The sequence below is a fragment of the Bubalus bubalis genome, chromosome 20 (assembly GCF_019923935.1).
Source record: "Bubalus bubalis isolate 160015118507 breed Murrah chromosome 20, NDDB_SH_1, whole genome shotgun sequence".
Taxonomy (NCBI): domain Eukaryota; kingdom Metazoa; phylum Chordata; class Mammalia; order Artiodactyla; family Bovidae; genus Bubalus; species Bubalus bubalis.
The window spans coordinates 5,455,427-5,471,274 of record NC_059176.1 but is presented as its reverse complement, the minus strand read 5'-3'; the positions used below and the strand labels follow the sequence as shown (position 1 = coordinate 5,471,274).

General features: G+C 48.0%; 1 long non-coding RNA gene across 2 annotated transcripts; it reads left to right on the top strand.

The window, feature by feature from the left end:
* Positions 1 to 48: 48 nt before the first annotated feature.
* On the top strand, positions 49 to 1,997 carry LOC112580852. 2 transcript variants are annotated; one of them, XR_006546899.1, is made up of 2 exons: positions 49 to 495; positions 1,682 to 1,997. It is a non-coding gene; the product is annotated as an uncharacterized LOC112580852 (long non-coding RNA). The 2 variants fall into 2 exon arrangements; XR_006546898.1 differs by lacking the exon at positions 49 to 495 and adding an exon at positions 506 to 685.
* The last annotated feature ends 13,851 nt before the right edge of the window (positions 1,998 to 15,848 follow it).

Genomic DNA, 15,848 nt, shown 5'->3' with positions numbered 1-15,848 from the left:
GAGCGGGGCAAGGAGCGCCTGGGCCAGCAGGAGGGGCAGGCCCTCGGGGGCGGGGTCTCGGGCTGGGCGGAGGTGAGTCCCCGGGCCTCTGGGCGCCTCAGTTGCCTCGGGTTGGAAAATGGGCTGTTAATGTGACCCCGGGGGAGTCCCTGGACCCCGGGGTGTACGGGGACGTCCGTGTCCCCGGCTTCCCGGAGGCTCCATCGCGGCTGGGCGCCTGTTCTCTCAGCGGCCCAGAGCCACTTGCGCTCCCGCCGCCCCTGCCCCGACGGACCCGCCGGTGAGGAGCGTCCCCCCGCCCCGTCCCCCGGCCCAGGGCAGGGGTTGGAGGGTAGGGATTAGATGGCTGCGTTGTGCAAGTGAAAAGAGGGGAAGCTTCCCTGGCGGTCCAGGGGTTGACTCCGCGGTTCCACTGCAGAAGGCGTGGAGGCAATCCCGCAAGCCCGCATGCCCCGCCTTACAGCCAAAGCAAACAAACACAGGAGTTCGGGAAAGGTTCGTCACAGCGATCCGCCCTGCCCCTACCCACTCCTTTCACGCAATTAGGAAGAGGGCAGGTGATGAGGCGTCTGCAGCTTCAGGGAGATGAGTCAGCCCCATCCCCGCCTTCAGGGAAAGCCAGGGACAGGGACAGGGACACCGACGAGGCCGGTTACAACTCAGGATGATACGTGCCCGGACGTAGGTAGGTTCTGGGACAGCCAGGGCACAGTCCAGGGGTTTTTGTATTAGGTCTCAGAGGGTGAGTAGTTCAACAGCTAAAGAAGGCCAAGGGCATTGGCGGTAGAGCCAATGCAAGATGCAAAGGCTGGGACTTGGAAGAACCCAAACCTTGTCAGAATGGAGAGTCTGGTTTGGGGGGAGTCGGGGCACAGGGCTCCTCATTTTCCTCCTTCCCAGGGATCCCCCCTGTCCTCTTGCTCCTTTGGGACTTTGCATGGTGTGCCCTGTGTACTGGAGCCCGACCTCCAGGAGCCGCCTGGGGAAGCAGACTGACCTGGAAGTCAGAGGTACCACAAAGCAGGCAGGAGATGATGGCAAGCATCGCCCCCAGTCTCCTGTGAGTCTGTGGCCAGGGGTGTAGTACATTTGGCAGACCACCCTCAGCCTAGGGCCAGAGGCAGTCCTAGCATGAGATGGCATGGGAAGCAACTATGTGGGCACACCGTGGCAGCCAGACACCTGCCCCAGAGTCCAGGGTTGGAAAATGGGCCAGTGCGGAGGCTGGCTTCCCTGTCCAAAAGGGACATGCTTAGAGCCTTGGGTCACCACCATCCCCTGCGCCACCCAACAGTGTCATCTTCTTGGCTTGCACGCCTCTGGGAACCGAGAGCTCAGCATCTCCCAGGGCAGCCTGCTCTGCTCACAGCCAGAGGGAGCCATAGCAGACATCCCAACAGCGGCCACTTTACAGATGGGTAAACCAAGGTTCAGAGATAAAGAGAGCCTTAGAATAAGCTTCCCTGATGACTCAGACAGTAAAGAATCTTTGTGCAATGCAGGAAACTAGGTTCAACCACTGGGTGGGGAAGATCCCCTGGAGAAGGGAATGGCAACACTCCAGGGTTCTTGTGTGGACAGTTCCATGGACAGAGTAGTCTGGTGGGCTGCAGTTCATAGGGATCGCAAAGACTCGGACACCAGTGAGCAATGAACACTTTTACTTTCTTTCACTTTTCAGAATAAGCAGGAAAGCTGGGACACGCCCCTGATCTTCGACTTTAAAAGCCCAAAGTCGGAATGTCAGCCCCATGTTACAACCAGTGAGATCTGGGTCCCAGCTCTGCCCTCTGGGCACCACCATGCCTGCCAGCTCCCTCTGCCCAGGACAGAGATCAGAAAACCACTCACAGATGGACCCCAGGACTCCGCCTGTCCAGTTGCCACTTGCCCAGTGGCTTCATTTTACAGATGAGAAAATTGAGGCCGAAAAGGGAACAAGTCAAAGGACAGACTGGAGAGAGCCTAGCAGTGTAATAAAAGTTCATGACTTTCAGTCTTGTTCTTGTTCAGTTGCTAAGTTGTGTCCAACTCTTTGTGATCCCATGGGCTGCAGCACGCCAGGGTTGCCTGTCCTTCACCATCTTGTTCAAACTCATGTCTGTTGAGTCAGTGATGCCATCCAACCATCTCATCCTCTGTTGTCCCCTTCTCCTCCTGGCTTCAGTCTTTCCCAGCATCAGGGTCTTTTCAAATGAGTCAGCTCTCTGCATCAGGTGGCCAAAGGATTAGAGCTTCAGCTTCAGCATCAATCCTTCCAATGAATATTGAGGGTTGATTTCCGTTAGGATTGACTGGTTTGATCTCCTTGCTGTTCAAGAGACTCTCTAGAGTCTTCTCCAACACCACAAAAGCATCAGTTCTTCATCACTCAGCCTTATTTATGGTCCAACTCTTACATCCCTACATGACTACTGGAAAAACCATAGCTTTGACTATATGGATCTTTGTTGGCAAAGGGATGTCTCTGCTTTTTAATACGCTGTCTGGGTTTGTATAGCTTTTTTGCCAAGGAGCAAGCATCTTTTAATTTTGTGGCTGGCTGCAGTCACAGTCTGCAGTGATTTTGGACCCCAAAAATATAAAATCTACCACTCTTTCTACTTTTTCCCCATCTCTTTGTGATGAAATGATGGGACCAGATGACATGACCTTTATTTTTTGAATGTTGAATTTTAAACCAGGTTTTTCCATTCCTGAGTAATCTCCAGTTCCCCGAGGTCAGCTTGGACCACAGAGACTCAGCTTCAAGATGGTGAACGCACTCAGAGCACGTGCCCTAGCCTGCTCACCACGTCTCAGTTCCTGGAAATGAAAGAAACTGCATATCTGCTTGCAATGTGGTATCCTCCGTGGGATCCTGAACCAAAAAATGGGAATTAGGTAAAAACTAAAGGAATCTGAATAAAGTATGGACTTTAGTTGATGATAATGTATTAACATTAAAAATGTTCATTTTTCTTATACATTAAATTATATTAATATCTTATAGATATAAAGAGAATTGGGTGTAGAGGCTATGGAACCATCAATACTCTCTTCACAGGTTTTCTGTAAATCTAAACCAGATGTTTGGAGAAGGCAATGGCACCCCACTCCAGTACTCTTGCCTGGAAAATCCCATGGACAGAGGAGCCTGGTAGGCTGCAGTCCAGGGGGTCGCTAAGAGTCAGATATGACTGAGCGACTTCACTTTCACTTTTCACTTTCATGCATTGGAGAAGGAAATGGCAACCCACTCCAGTGTTCTTGCCTGAAGAATCCCAGGGGCGGGGGAGCCTGGTGGGCTGCAGAGAGTGAGACATGACTGAAGCGACTTAGCAGCAGCAAACCAGATGTAAAGTTTATTTAAAAATGAAGTGTAGGGACCTTGCTGGTGTCCAGTGGTTAGGACTCCTCTCTTCCTCTGCAGGGAAAACAGGTTCAGCCCCTGATCGGGGAACTAAGAGACTGCATGCCACACAGTGTGGCAAAAAAAAAAAAAAAAAAATTAATTAATTAAAATAAAAATGAAGTATAAAATCTACATATACACATATACCTATACATACCTACATATACAGATACACACATACATATGCATATATATGTGTATACATATATATGTAATTGTTGTTGTTAAATCCCTAACAGCATTGGAAAACAGAGACTTTTGCGGGTGGTAACTGAAAGAAAGCCAGCAAGGCCAGCCACTCTTCCATGACTCCTGCACCTCCTTCAGCCCCCACTTCCTCTAAGCTGGGCGCCAGCCCCAGTAGGGGGGCTCAGCGACCCCCAAGAGGGACCCTGACCAGAGGCTCTTGGTCAGGGTGCTCTGGCGTCTTCAGCTGCCTGTGAGGAGCAGGAAGCACGTAGGCCCATAAGTCTTAACATAGTGCTTGCTGTCCCAGCAGAAATCCTCTGCCGCCCCATGTTTTCAGAAAACAGGCCAGAATGCATTCCACCCTGCACCTCCCAGCCCTCCCCAAAGCCAGCAGTCTATCAGCCCGTGACTCAGAGCCAGCCAACACCCGAGGGAAATCACTCCATGAAAAAAGGGCAACCAAGGGCTTTCTTGGTGGCTCAGATGGTAAGGAATCTGCCTGCAGTGCGGGAGACCCAGGCTGGATTCCTGGGGCAGGAAGATTCCCTAGAGAAGGGAATGACTACCCACTCAAGTATTCTTGCCTGGAGAATTCCATGGACAGAAAAGACTGGGCTACAATAGGGTCACAAAGAGTCGACACGACTGAGCGACTAACACTTTCACTTTTCACCCCAAGAATGGGAGGAACTTCACACACGGGAAAACAGAGCCAGGTTGGGGAAGAGAACTGGATTGAGGAAAGAGAGTAACGTCTCCCAGGAAATATAAAGGTCTATTCCAACCTGTTAAAATCAATAAACACACAAGAGATGGGTAGGTGCAAATTTTTTCTTTAAAAAGAAAGAAACAAGCAGCAACCAATCTCAGGACTTCCCCCACAGGCCAGTGGTTAAGAATGTGTGTGTCTACTGCAGAGTTCCAGCCCTGGCTAGGGAACTGAGATCTCACATGCCAGACAGCACAGCCGCCTGTGGGGAGGGAAACCTCTGTTGAAAGGAAGGCAGGTAAAAGAAGAGAACTGAAGAGCAGGAGTAGAAACCCAACATCCTCCTAATGAGGTTTCCAGACGGAGACAGAGAATGAAGGAGAGGTAACATTTACCCTTCCCCTGCCTTTTCTTCTTCGAAGAAATAATCTCCCACTGAAATGGTAATGTAATTGTATGTATGGGCGATTCTGCCAGCCTGACATACACTGTTACATCATGTGCAAATTTGCTTATTATCTGCTCCCTCCTCCAGAGCGTCTAGCTCCCTGTGGTGCAACTCTTCACCCCTAATGCCCTAAAGAGTTTCTAGCATAGGGGATGACCTTAATAACAATTTGTTAAATGAGAGAATGAATGAGTCACATCAAACTTGTGATAAATTTCCCCAGAACAAAGGAAAGACATGAGTTTCAGACTGAAGAGGCCGTCGACAAGAGGAAAGCTTGGTTCAGCCAGTTTGGCAAACTCTGCCGCAAAATCTACCGAAGCTCAACCTCCATCATGATGGGGGGGCTTTCACTCCTGGGGACATCGTGCAAAGAAACGGAAATGACATTCACCAAAGATGTGTGCAGGGATGTTCATAGCAGCTTTAGTGGCAGGAGCCCAGTCCTGCAGGCAACCCCAGCCTCCAACCACAGGAGAACAGACAGAGGTCTCAGGGCCAATTCACCCGCTGGAAGGTGTGACGAGATCAAACAAGAGCACCGAAACTTACAGCAACATGTGTCTCATCTGAGCTTTTGCGTTTTTTGTATTTCTTTTTTTATAATGCTTTTTATTTTATTTTATATTTGATTCACTTATTATGTTTTGGTTGCACTGGGTCTTTGTGGCTGCGTGGATTATTCTCCGATCACAGTGAGTGGGGGCTACTCTTCATGGCAGTGTCCAGGCGTCTCACGGCAGTGGCAGTTCTTGTTGCAGAGCACAGGCTCTAAGCGCGGACTCAGCAATTTCGGCTCATGGGCGGGTTCACTGAGGTGCAGCAGCTTCATTGCTCCGAGGCATGTGAAATCTTCCCAGACCAGGGATGGAGCCTGTGTCCCCTACATTAGCAGGTGGGTCCTTATCCACTGTACCACCAGGGGAGTCCCGATTTTCTGTATTTCTGATGTCTTGACATCCTGGGGCATTGCTGACCCTGAAGAGACCACCCTCCAGGGCTGGCCAGTTCCTAAAGATGGTGAAAGCCTAGCCCAGGGGCATGCATTTCCTATAGGGCCAGTCCAGTGTTAGCCGCTCAGTCGTGGCCGACTCTTTGCGACCCATGGACTGTGGCCTGCCAGACTTCTCTGTCCATGGGATTCTCCCCGCAGGAATACTGGAGTGGGTTGCCATTTCCTCCTCCAGGGGATCTTCCCAACCCAGGGATCGAACCCGGGTCTCCCGCATTGCAGGCAGACTACAATCTGAGCCACCAGGGAAGCCCCCTTCTACAGGGCAAACTCACCTATGTGGGGGCCTGCCTGCTCTGTCCTCAGGGCCAGTGTTCCCCTGCCCGGATCACCCCAAGGCCAGATACCAGACAACTTGACATACAACCTGAATAAAACTCTTCAAACGAGGACTTCCCTGGCGGTCCGATGGTCTAGACTCCAGGCTTCCAATGCACGGATTCAGTTCCTGGTTGGGGAACTAAGATCTCACATGCTGCATGGCACAGCCAAAAAAAATATATATATATTAAAAATAAAATTTTAAATAGCTTAGAAGTTCTTCAAAGTGGACTTCCCTGGTGGTACAGCCAATGAGAATCTTGCCAACGCAGGGGAAACAGGTTCGATCCCTGGTCTGGGAAGATCCCACATGCCTCGAATCAACCAAGCCCCGGAGCCACAGCTGCTGAGCCTGCGCTCCAAAGCCCAGGAGCCGCGACTGCTGAAGCGAGCCCGCCTGGAGCCCGTGCTGGGCAGCAAGAGAAGTCACCGCCATGAGAAGCCTTCACACCACAGGGAAGCATAGCCCCTGCTCGCTGCAACTAGTGAGAGCAGGCGTGTGGCAAGGGAGACCCAGCGCAGCCAAAAAGAAACAAAAATATTAAAAAAAAAATTATTCAAACTAACTAACCCTAAGCATGCTGACCACGCCTCACCCGTTCCTTCCTGGAAACCACAATAAAGGCTCCCGCCCTGCTTCGCGCTCACACCCTCTGCTCTCGAACCTGCCCTGGTGGCCCGCCCCCGCTCTTGCAAACTATGCAGGACGGACTGTCTCATTCAGGGCAGTGGCTCCCTGATCTGCTGGCTTCACCGAACCTGAATGACGATAAAACCTACATTTTGAAGCGGGGTGGTTGGGCCTCCGATGGAAGGAGGTGCTCTTGGCGGACTCACTGGTCCCACCAGACGGCGGGGGCTGTCCGGGAGCGTGGCGCCACCTGCTGGCAAATTTGCGTTGGTGTCGCTGCTGTTCTGAGTCTGAACCCTTACTTGCCCAGAGGCCAGAGGACGTTCCCCGGGTTCCCCCTTTTTCATGGTTAACCAGCTAAGTTTCCAAAGGCCCCCAAGTGCTGTGGCCTAAAATACAGAGATGTGACTTCCCTCGAAGTGCTGTGGCCGGGGCCCCAACCTAGCAGCCCTGATGCGTGTGGGCAAACCGAGCTGCCCTGGAGGGTCCCCTGCCTTTCAGCCTGGCCCTCAGAGCAGGGGAGGCCTCTTCAGAATCACCCTGCCAGAGCACCCACCCCAGGGACCATGACACCCTGCAGGGCCTTGGGGAAGGGCCGTGGCTGTGTGGTTTGCCTTGCTGCAATTTCCCCCTGACCCAGCAGAATCGGAGGGACCACACTGGTGGAGATACGGGAGGAAGGGGAGGGGATCCCTAAAGACCCATCCCAGGCAGGGGCTGCAGCCTTGAGGGTGACCACTGGGCCCTTGTTCCTGCCCCTCCTTATTCCTATCAGCCCAAACCAGAAACTAAAAATCACAGAATGAACCAGAATAAAAGCCTCAAAGAAAAGAAAAGGAGGAGTGGTAGAGAAGAGGGGAAAAAAAGGAAGAAAAACCAAAGCCCTAGATACAGGGGGAGAAAACAAAAGGTGAATACATAAATTATATATTTTATACATATCTATAAAATATATAATAATTTTTCCATAAAGTATATATATTAAATATTTTAATAATTTATAAAATATATAATAATTTTTACATATCTAGTTAAATTAAAAGTCATAGTTTCACCCAACTAGAGGTACAAAATTTAGAAAATAATAAATTATATTTTATATATATATATATATATATATATATAACTATACTAACAAAAACACCACAGAATTTATCTAACAAAAAGATTTAAAACGCACCAGTTAGCTTTTGTGCTGCTATAATCCAGTATTCGTGCCTGGGAAATCCCATGGACAGAGGAGACTGGCGGGCTATAGCCCACAGGGTCACAAAGAGTCGGACATGACTTAAGGACTGAGCATGCATGCACGATTCTATTATGTATGTTCTAAGTTACTGGAGCGGGTAGCCATTCCCTTCTCCAGGGGATCTTCCCAACCCAGGGATCGAACTCAGGTGTTCTGCATTGCAGGCAGATTCTTTACTCTCTGAGCCACCATGGAAGCCCAAGAATACTGGAGTGGGTAGCCTATCCCTTTTCTAGCAGATCTTCCTGACCCAGGAATTGAACCTGGGTCTCCTGTATATTGCAGGCAGATTCTTTACCAGCTGAGCTACCAGAGAAGCCCCAGGTTCTAAATTAGCTTTAGTACTTGCTATTAATAACATCAGCCCCTGAGAAAACTTCATGGGACTTACTACTGGGGCTCAAAAGATTGTCATACCTGGGGATCCCACCAACTTTGAGCACTGTGACCCCTATAATCTTAGGGAAGAAACTGAATATAAAATAGAGAGGAGCTAGACATAATTCACTTTAACACTAGCCTTATGTAAATTTCCCATGGTCATAGTACTCTTTGCTCTAAAATATCCCATATTGGGCAAAGATGCTCTAACATTATGAATAATAAAATAAAATTAAAATAAGTCTTTTGTATCTACAAACTGATTTTATAAAATGGGAACCCACAGACCTTCAATTAAAATACTTAATATGACCCAATGAAAGTTAGAGCAGACTTTATTTTTTCAGTTCAGTTCAGTTCAGTCGCTCAGTTGTATCCGACTCTTTGCGACCCCATGAACTGCAGCACGCCAAGCCTCCCTGTCTATCACCAACTCCCGGAGTCCACCCAAACCCATGTCCATTGAGTTGGTGATGCCATCCAACCATCTTATCCTCTGTCGTCTCCTTCTCCTCCTGCCCTCAATCTTTCCCAGCATCAGGGTCTTTTCCAATGAGTCAGCTCTTCGCATCAGGTGACCAAAGTATTGGAGTTTCAGCTTCAACCTCAGTCCTTCCAATGAACACCCAGGACTGATCTCCTTTAGCACGGACTGGTTGGATCTCCTTGTAGTCCAAGGGACTCTCAAGAGTCTTATCCAACACCACAGTTCAAAAGCATCAATTCTTCGGCACTCAGCTTTCTTTAGAGTCCAACTCTCACATCCATACATGACCACTGGAAAAACCATAACCTTGACCAAACGGACCTTTGTTGACAAAGTAATGTCTCTGCTTTTCAATATGCTGTGTAGTTTGGTCATAGCTTTTCTTCCAAGGAGCAAGTGTCTTTTAATTTCATAGCTGCAGTCACCATCTGCAGTGCTTTTGGAGCCCAGAAAAATAAAGTCAGCCACTGTTTCCCCATGTATTTGCTATGAAGTGATGGGACCGGATGCCATGATCTTAGTTTTCTGAATGTTGAGCTTTAAGCCAACTTTTCACTCTCCTCGGTCACTTTGATCAAGAAGCTCTTTAGTTCTTCCTCACTTTCTGCTGTAAGGGTGTGTCGTCTGCGTGTCTGATATCTCATGTGCTTAAGCAAGTCATGGACAAGCGTCAGCTCATTATTATGATAAATGAGCTCAAATTAAATTACTTCTTTTATTTATGGTGCATATAAAACGTTCCTAACAGCCTTTTAAACTGAACTTTGTTTGACAAAAATTTAAATTAATGAGAAGAATTATTAAAGCTTGTGCTTCTTCCAGCCCAGCGTTTCTCATGATGTACTCTGCATATAAGTTAAATAAGCAGGGTGACAATATACAGCCTCGATGTACTCCTTTTCCTATTTGGAACCAGTCTGTTGTTCCATGTCCAGTTCTAACTGTTGCTTCCTGACCTGCATACAGGTTTCTCAAGAGGCAGCTCCAAAATCACTGCAGATGGTGACTGCAGCCATGAAATTAAAACACACTTGCTCCTTGGAAGAAAAGCTATGACCAACCTAGACAGCATATTAAAAATCAGAGACATTACTTGGCCAACAAAGGTCTGTCTAGTCAAAGCTATGGTTTTTCCAGTAGTCTTGTACGAGAATATGAGAGTTGGACCATAAAGAAAGCTGAGTGCCGAAGAATTGATGCTTCTGAACTGTGGAGTTGGAGAAGACTCTTGAGAGTCCCTTGGACTGCAAAGAGATCCTGCCAAATAAATACATAAATATTAAAAAAGAAAGAAAGAAAGAGTTCCAGCATAGAGTCAGAATGGGCTTCTCCCTGCAAGAGAGAAGCCCTCCAGCTGCCGAGCAGGACCATGACAACTGCCTCTTCCTCTTGATTACACACAACACCAGTCCCGCTCACCTCCTTCACAGAGACTTTATCTACCGTCAGCTCATGCCCCTAGTAACGTGACTGCCCCCCAAACACACTGAGATTGTATTGTTAAAAAACAGACAACAATAGCGGCAAAACATATGCACCTCTCGTATTTTTAACACACTCTAGAATTCCACGGAGATATCGTTAGAGATGCTGGAAATTTCAGATCTGTTTTATTGGGTGTTATTGTTGTTCAGTCACCAAGTCGTGTCCGACTCTTTGTGACCCCACGGACTGCAGCCCACCAGGCTTCTCTGTCCACGGGAATCTCCAGGCAAGAATACTGGAGTAGGTTGCCAGGCCCCCCTCCAGGAGATGTTCCCAACCCAGGGATGGAACCCAAGTCTCTTATGTCTCCTGCATTGGCAGGTGGGTTCTTTCCCGCTAGCGCCACCTGGGAAGCCCATGCTATCCCCGTCCCCTTCCCCAAAGTAGCCGGAATATTCTCTCCACTCATTAGCCCAAGGAATTACCCACCCCTATTAAAAACTAACCCCATCCCCCAGGGCTGTTCTCACCTGAGATGGCCCACACTCTGTCTGTGGAGTGTGTTTCTCTCTGCATAAATCCACTTCTCACCTATCATTTTGTCTTTCACTGGATTCTTTCTGCGATGAGACATCAAGAACCTGAACTTCATTAAGTACTAAGGCCAGGGGTATGACCTCAGTTAAAAGACCATGTTCAAGTCCCAGTGAGGATTACACGGTTTCAGGACACCTAATACTTGCTACCTGTGCCCTTTCCTTCCTATTCTCACAATAAAATATTTTCCATGCTGTTTAGGGAAATGTATGCCTTACTCTAAAAGCCTCCTCTATCATCACCCCCAAGGAGACCTTAAAATGGCGTCACAACATCACGGGGCCGGTTGTATTATTCACAGCTATTTGTTTTCCATACTTCTGATGTTCTGACATCTTGGGGCCCTGTTGACATTGAAGAGACTACCCCTGCCACGGTAGCCAGTTCCTGTACTGAATTGCTTCAGTCGTGTCCGACTCTTTGCAACCCCATGGACTGTAGCCCACCAGGCTCCTCTGTCCATGGAATTCTCCAGGCATGAATACTGGAGTGGGTTGTCATGCCCTCCTCCAGGGGATCTTCCTGACCTAGGGATTGAACCAGCATCCCTCACGTCTCCTCATTAGCAGATGAGTGCTTTACCAGTAGTGCCACCTGCGAAGCCAGTTCCTGGAGATGATAAACGGGGCAAGGATGTGGGGCAACAGAAACTGGTACATTCATACAGTTCAGTTCAGTCGCTCAGTCGTGTCTGACTCTCTGCGACCCCATGGACTGCAGCACGCCAGGCCTCCCTGTCCATCACCAACTCCCAGAGCCTACCCAGACTCATGTCATCTTTGAGTGTCCTATCTTTTTGCCTTTTCATACTGTTCATGGGGTTCTCAAGTCAAGAATACTGAAGTGGTTTTCCATTCCCTTCTCCAGTGGACCACATTCTGTCAGACCTCTCCACCATGACCCGTCCATCCTGGGTGGCCCCACACGGCATGGCCTAGTTTCATTGAGTTAGACAAGGCTGTGGAGGAGGAGGGTTCGATCCCAGGTCGGATACTAGGACCCCACACTTCTCGGGACTACTCAGCCCACAAGCCACAATGACTGAGCCTGCACCACAACTAGAGAGAAGCCCCCAGACCACAAGAAAAGATCTTGCAAACCACAAAGAAGATCCCGAATGCCGTAACGAGACCCAATGCAGCCAAAAATAAGATTAAAAAAAAAAAAGAACTGTGGTCCAGTTAATAGTTTCCCATGGGGACAGGTGTTAACAATTCTAGAACCACTCTAGAGGTATCCTGGAATTGAACAATTAAGAAAATAGGTGGCCGATCGTGAGAGCCAGGTTTCTTGCTGTTGGAGTGGGAGGTTGAGATAAACAAGGGCAAGAGGCTGAAATATTCCATACAGTAACTGATTTCAATCAGTCTAAACTTACGTTTAGCTTAACAAAGATCTATTGATCGCCTTGCTTTGTTAGCTGAGAACACCTACTATTAACAAGGACACAGCAGTAACTATGATCACAGTTGATTTTCATTTCTAATATCCTTCTCCAGTAAAAGAATTGGTGCTCTTTGGAGAAAAGGCAGATGGTAAGACTAGGGTGCGGAGAAGGCAATGGCACCCCACTCCAATGCTCTTGCCTGGAAAATCCCATGGATGGAGGAGCCTGGTAGGCTGCAGTCCATGGGGTCGCTAAGAGTTGGACACGACTGAGCGGCTTCACTTTCACTTCTCACTTTCATGCACTGGAGAAGGAAATGGCAACCCACTCCAGTGTTCTTGCCTGGAGAATCCCAGGGACGGGGGAGCCTGGTGGCCTGCTGTCTCTGGGGTCGCACAGAGTCAGACACGACTGAAGTGACTTAGCAGCAGCAGCAGCAGCAAGACTAGGGTAAGAACTATACAAGATGAACCGGGAGCACCCTGAAGTTACAGAAAGTAAGGAAGTGCTCAACACATACACCCATATACACACAACACAGTGACGGGGTGTGACAGAGGCCCAGGAGCCAATTGCAGGAGTTCCCAATGGCCAAAGTGTAGATAATTTGAGCAACAAAATAAAGTAGCATTGACTATTAGAGAAATGCAAATCCAAACTACAATGAGGTATCTCCTCACACTGTTCAGAACAGCCATCATCAGAAAGTCCACAAATAACAAATGCTGGAGAGGGTGCGGAGGAAAGAGAAGCCCCCCACACTGTTAGTGGGAATGTAAATTGGTGCAGCCGCTGTGGAAAACGGTATGGAAGCTCCTTGAATAATTAAACTTGGAGTTACCATATGACCCAGCAATCCCACTCCGGGGCATAGATCCAGAAAAGATGAGAATTCTAACTGCAGTCCAGTATTCACAGCATCACTGTTTACAGTTGCCAGGAATGGGGCAGCCTAACTGTCCATTGACAGATGAGTGCATAAAGATGTGGTATACAGTAATATGTACAATGGAACATTACTCTGTCATAAAATACAAAAAAAATAATGTCATTTGCAGCAACATGGATGGACCCAGAGATTATCATACTAAGTGAAGTCAGAGAAAGACAAATTACGTATGATACCACTTATATGTGGAATCTAAAATATGATATAAACGGACTTGTTTACAAAACAGACCCAGAGAAAATAAACTTATGGTTACCAAAGGGGGAAGGGAGTGAGGGAGAGATAAGTTAGAAGTTTGGGATTAGCGGATACAAACTACTATACATAAAACAAAGAACAATGTCCTATTGTATAGCACCAGGCACTATATTCAATATACTGTAATAAACTATTATGGAAAAGAATCTTAAAAAGAATACATATATACGTTCTTTTTCACTGTGCTATACACCAGACACTAACAAACACTGTAAATCAACTATATTTCAGAAGAAGAAAAACAAAACGGCATTGGATTGTAGCCCATGGCATTAAATAAATACCCATGCATCCATATTGATATGAATAAATGATTAAGGAAGTAACTAAATGGAGGAGAAGAGACAAATCTCCTATGTGGAAGAATTCCAAGGAGTTTAGAATTCCTTGAGGATGCCCCACCCTCAGGGACAACCCCGCACTCCTCAAGTGTGGGCTGTACCATGACTTCCTTCCAAAGAGGACAGCATGGGAGGGGAGGGGAAGAGTCACTTCACGGAGGAGATGCCCGACAGATACACCCCGGCCAAGCAATCTAGGTCAAATCAGCAGCAATGGACCTCGCTGATTACATGTGCCCTTGATGTGAGGAAATGACATTTCACCTCTGCGGTCTTCCTCCTAAACCTATAACTCGAGTCTAAGCATGAGAAAAATGTTGGATAAACCCCAGCTGAGAAATATGATATTAATACAAAATGCCTGACTTTACTTAAAACTGCTGAGGGGACTTGCCCGGTGTGGTCCAATAGTTAAGACTTCGCCTTCTGATGCAGAGGGCGCAGGTTCAATCCCTGGTAGGAGAGGTAAGATCTCACACACCCCACAGCCAAAAAATCAAACATAAAACTGAAACAATATTGTGACAATTTCAATAAAGACTTTAAAAATGGTCTACATTTAAAAAAAAATTGCCGAGACCATCAGAAACAAGCAAAGTCTAAGAAACTGTCACGGCCTGAAGAGACACGACAGCTGAACGTAATGTGGTGTCCTGGAAGGAATTCTGGAACAGAAAAAATGACATCGGGGGACTTCCCTGGTGGTCCAGTGGCTAAGACTCCAGGCTCCCAATGCAGGGGGCCCAGTTCCATCCCTGGTCAGGGAACTAGATCCCAGATGCAGCAACTGAGAGTTTACCTGTTGTAACTTAGACCCAGTGCAGCCAAATAAATAAATTAAAAAAAAAAATGACATCAGGGAAAAATAGAGGAAATCTGCATAAGGTACGCATTCCAGTTAGTAATAAAGTTTCGCTGTGTGATCACTAATCGTAACGAATCTACCACATTAATGAGCATGTCTACAGGAGATCTGGGCTCTCCTCCCAGTAACTGTAAATCTAAAATTGATCTACAATTTTTAAAGTTTATTTAGAACAAAATACACAAAAGCATACAGACTGTATGTTTCCATTGACGTGACGTTCAATAGGCAAAACCGAACGTCCCAGGTGGTTCAGTGGTTAAGAATCCACCTGCCAATGAAGCAGACACGGTGTGATCCCTGATCTGGGAAGATGCCGTATGCTGTGGGGCATAAGCCCATGCGCTAGAACCATTGAGCCTGAGGGCCCTCGAGCCCGTGCTCCCCAACAAGAGGAGTCCCCAAAACGAGGAGCTCACACTCCACAATGACGAGCAGCCCCCATTCGCCGCAACTAGAGAAAAGCCTGTGCGCCCAGCAAAGACCCAGCACAGCCAAAAACGAATGAATAAAATCATAAATTTAAAAAAGAGAATAGGCAGAACCAATCAGTGGGGTTGGTGGTCAGAATAGCGGCTTCCTTTGGGGGTGCCAGGGAGTCCAATGAAGGCCGGAAGTCGTGGTCAGCATTTGGACCAGGTGGGGGTTACACAGGTGTAGACGAATGTGAAAATTCCTGGAGCTGTACTCCGAAAACATTTGCATTTAATATATGTCACATTTGAATAAAAAGTGAACAAAAGAGGAAATAGTTACAACAGAAAAGCCAGACATCACCATCAAGAAATTTCTGAACACTCACTATGAAGAGAAGAATGCCAAGAGCATCCAAGAAGAGACAGAAAAGATACTGCCTGTAAAAGTCTGTGGTCAGCCTGGCCACAGACTGCTCAGCGACGCTGTACAGAGGAAGTCCTGAAACGGCTGCCGTGCCCACACTTTCGGGCCTCTCCCACCTCGGGGCACCCCCCGCCCACCCAGCGGGCTCAGACCAAGCCAGCTCTGCCCACATAGCTAAGTCTGAGCCCCTCCTCCGGCCACCCCCCAATGCCAACCCCTACCCTGTGTCCCCCGTCTCTCACCTCACGTGCCTTCCCCATCTCTCTCCAAACCCCTCACGCCAAGCCCAAGCGTCACCTCCTCCAGAAGCTGCTGGATCTGTGAGCCTGAGCTGGAGGCTCACCTCTCTTGCACCCTCCCCCCCG